This window comes from Chaetura pelagica, unplaced genomic scaffold, assembly GCF_000747805.2.
Source record: "Chaetura pelagica isolate M959 unplaced genomic scaffold, ChaPel_1.0 scaffold171, whole genome shotgun sequence".
Taxonomy (NCBI): domain Eukaryota; kingdom Metazoa; phylum Chordata; class Aves; order Apodiformes; family Apodidae; genus Chaetura; species Chaetura pelagica.
In genome coordinates, this window is record NW_009952066.1 from 3,400,948 (window position 1) to 3,405,417 (window position 4,470).

A 4,470-nucleotide genomic window follows, 5' to 3' on the forward strand; every position below is an offset into this window, starting at 1 on the left:
AAAAGGGGGGGAAAAAGGGGGGGAAAAAGGGGGGGAAAAAAGAAAGAAAGGTGTTTTGTTTTTTTTTCTTTCTTTCTAAAAATCTAGTTTGAATTTCCTAAAAACTTCAATTCAGGAAATGTTCCTCATCTTCCCACAGTGGGCACAGCCCGTTCTCAGCCTCTCCCCTGCCTTTGGGGCAAACCAGGGAGAGCCCTGCACAGAGCACCTCCCAGCAGCTCCGGTCCTCATCCGAGTCCAGCCTCAGTGCACCCTGCTCACGGGTGTCCTCTGCAAAAGCATCCTTGTGGAGCAGAGCAGGTGAGCAGAAAGAGACGCTGCTCCTTGCAGAGCAGGTACTGGCATCGCTAGAGGTCAAAACCCATTTACTGTCCTTTCTGGAAAGGGAAAAGGTACAAGTTTGTCTCGGAAAAACAGCAGGAGAAGCCTCAGGTTTGATCAGGAGATGGCAGCAGAATCTTGGAAAGCTGGAAAAGCTGCCCCACATATGCTCCCTGTTAGCAAAATCCCAGGAGGCTCAGGGCAGCAAAGCACTTTTGTGCCCATTTGAAAGAAGAATTTAAAAGGGAAAACACGCTCGTGTCCAGTAAGTATTTGAACTGAATTGCAAAAAACTCAATGAAAGATCAAAACTGAAACTGCATCCGTACATAAGTCCTTGAGTGTGATGCTGGCTGCACACCCTTCTCCAAAATGCTACAATCTCCCAGAAAAGGAAAATAATAACAACAACAAAAAATAAAAATTAAAAGAACAACCAGAGATATGACTGTAGAATTCATTGCTTCAGCACTGCTACCAGTTTATATGGAAGCATGCTCATGTGACTTGCAGAACCATTAAATTTCATAACAGAATGACAAAATTGTGAAATTTCTCTTCCCTCTTTTTCAGCATTTGTTTTAAATGGGTGAAATAAGAGGAATTAAATAGCTGCCATCCTGATAAGCAGGACCATATGTCAGACTTGCAAAGAATCTGCTCCTTGGTACACAGAGCTGATATGGTTTTGCTATAATCTTTGCTTATTTTGTTTTTAAAACATAGGAAAAACAAATCCACTCCCCCCAAAAAACCCCAAACAACACAAAACAAAAACCAAACAAAAACATAACAGAACAATAGAGAACATAAAGTACCTGTAGTAAGGCTGCTGCTAAGTCTTGTCTGACCCAGATAGAATCATTTTGGTCAGAAAAAAACCCTGTAAGATCTTAGCACTAACCTAGCAGTGCCAAGTCCACCACTAGACCATGTCTACACATCTTTTAAGTACCTCCAGGGATAGTGAAGAAATTTTTCCTAATATCCAATCTAAACCTCACCTGGAACAACTTGAGGCCATTTCCTCTAGTCCTATCACCTGTTACTTGGGAGAAGAGACAAACACCCACCTTGCTACAACCTCATAAATCAAACAAACCTGAGCAAAAATAAAGTCATTACAGGCAGGCTGTTTCTGACTTATTCCTCGAGCTCTCAATCGGAAGCTGCAGGCAGAGGTACTATTTTCAAGCCATGCATTTTGCTTCTCTCCTGCTCCAGACTCCAGGCTTGCTCAGTACTTGACTGAGGAATTCCCACAGACCTGCAGGTGTTGCCAGGAAAAAAACCTTGCCGTTCATTAGGTGATGCTGAAAGACTTTGCTGGAAGCACCTTCGTGTTGACCCTGTCAGCATTTTCTAGAGCTGGTCCACCTGAGGGCTTAGTGAGGGGAGATGCTATTGGGAAAGTTGTTTGGAGTTAGTTTGGCACCAGCTCTGGCACCCTGGCCTTCAAGACCTTTTGCTATTCAAAACCTTCTGGTATTTGCTGGATATACAAATCAGTGCATGCAACTCCTTTTTTTGCTCTCCAATATATTCATAGACCCATCTCATTTTTTGACACTTTATTTAGTATTGGCAAAGAGCATGACAAATGGAAATTTAGGTTTAGACAGATTGTATCAGTTGTTGGTGTTGGAACATCAGTGGAGCTCAAACAAGTTTCACTTGGCAGGACAACTGCATAAAAGCATTGATGTTGAATCACAAGCTATTTCCGAGGTTCATACACACAAAAGCGTTCAAATATAAGCAAATTAAAGCCTCAGTATTAATGAAATATGTTCTTGTTTCCTTTCCACTTGCCAACTATTTAACCTGGTCAGGAGACAAATTCACGTGGGATTAATTCTGTGGAGTCAACCTCAGATTCCTCCTGGGTTTCCTTGAAATGAGGTATCCTTCACTTCCTATTCTGCACGGTTTTGTAATGCAGCTGCACATTGTTGAAAAATTGCCACAATTCATGGCGAGGTGGCTGCATTTCAGCAATGAGAGAAGTTATTTGGAATACATATATCTATATTTGCATGCCTATGTGTCTGGCGTGTTAAGCTCTATGAAGCTCTTTGATAGACAGCACCATGATACACAGTGAATGACAATTAAGACATGAACCTGAGTGAAAAGAAGCTGACCCTCAGCACTGTGAAATCCAAAGGGACTCTAGAGTTTTTTTTATAATTCAAAAGGGTAAATGCTCCTGTAGAGCAAAAAATCCTGCAGGAGATGAAGAGGTGAAAAATCCTCTCTACAGCCTGTGACCCCTGTGTGCCATGTGCTGTGGAGATTACCCTTTAGATCTAGGTGACCTCAAGGGTCTCTTCTGTTTGCACAGTGCACCAGGTAGAGCTATGACCATGAGGAGCCAGCTGGATGCAGCTCCTGCCACTGCTACTGCTCCATGCCCATGGGTTTGCCCAGGCCAGGCACTGGTGGACACAGCAGGGAGGACACTGAACTAGTCCATTCTTCCAAGGTTTTAGGCCTGCTTGCCATCTTCTTTCTTCTGCCGTGTGACAGAGAGGGAGTGTTTGGCCTGACAGTGTAAACACTTCATGCTTGGAGCAGGATGACAAGAGGAAAGGAGAAGCTGAGAATGCAGCTGTATTCCCAGTGCTCCCACCTCTCCTAGGAGTAGGAGCACACGCCTGCTCAGGTGCTTCAGGAGGATGGTGCTCTGTGACTGCAAAGGGCTCAAGAGAGTCTGAATGACTTTTGCCCCTGCACATATAGGTGAGATGATTGGGAGAGGGAGAGATGGGGCTCATTCAAATCCACACTGCATTCTTCAAACAAGACTCATAACTTGTGTAGGCTACAACACAGGAACACAAGCAACAGATTTGCTCAGCAGCCAGCTAATTGGAACTGAAAAAAAAAATCTCTTCTTGTAACACGTAGTGACTGGCACAGTAATGTGCTTCTCTGTGGGTTTTTTGGTCCCTAAAAAAAATCCTCATTGCCTCCCAGATGCACCCATTCTGTAAGCACTGTTGGTGCCCTTATGTCTACACAAGTCCTGAGAAAATTGTGGAGCATAAGCCCATGCTTTTTCCATCTTTTTATTTAAACCCAAACGATGTGTCCAGGAACATGCTTAAGCTGATGCAATGAAGTTCTGCTCCAAAAGGCCAGAGGGAGGTGGGCACTGAAGGTCTGATAAGACTCCTGACAGTACCCCCTCTCCACGGTGCTGTCTGCAGAGCAGACCCTTTGCATGGCACTGGGTTGGTCCCTGAGCTGGAGCAGAGGCTCTGTAGCCTCTCTAGCCATCAGCACGGAACCTGGGAATGGAAAACAATTTTGACATTGGCAGCCTGGAGCCCTGCCCTTTGCAAATACATTTGATGTTCATACATGGTCTCTTGGCTGCTGCTGCTGGGGACCATCTGTTGGGATGGCTTCGTGCCTGATCAAATGGTGGTATGCCAGTTTCAGTGGGACATGAAATAGATGCCAAACAAAACGTGTCTGGTTTTACTTCTATTACTCTGAATTCAAAGCACATGCTAATACTAATCCCCTTTTTAACACTGTTGTGGTGCCAGTTAAGCCTTCCTTTTTTCCCACTATCTGCCAGATTTCTACCACGTATGTAGGTGATTAACAAAATTCAGCAGAAAGCGACAGTGTTCATTCCACACAAACAGTGCAGTGTTCACAGGGGTTTGGTGAGAGGTGTTAGTGCTAAGGACAGAGGTGAATGCGTGAGAGTTTCCTGTACACGTAACATAGGATCCTTGAAGGAGCTGGATTAGAAGGTTTCTTTAAAAGTTTCTCCTGAACCCACATCCAACTATCATAGAATTTTCTTCTTGAAGGAAATGTGACTTATCAATTTAAAAATGTGATGGTAAAGCAGGCATAGTTATTACTTGTGGGGTTTTTTTTAAGACTCTACTAAATATGCAAAGGCTTTTAGCATTATGAAACTACTAATACGAGAGGCTCTAAAGGCATTTATTTTCAGTGTACTTTGAGTTCACCATAGCTTCAACCCTGATCTGTAGTAAAATCTTCCATGCTGTAGCTGGCTTTGCCGTCTGGGTTTATATGACTAACTCCCTGTGAATGTTCCACATTCAGAGAAGTGTGTTCCTGACCTCAGCCAAGATGAATATTATTGTCAAAACTGGCATC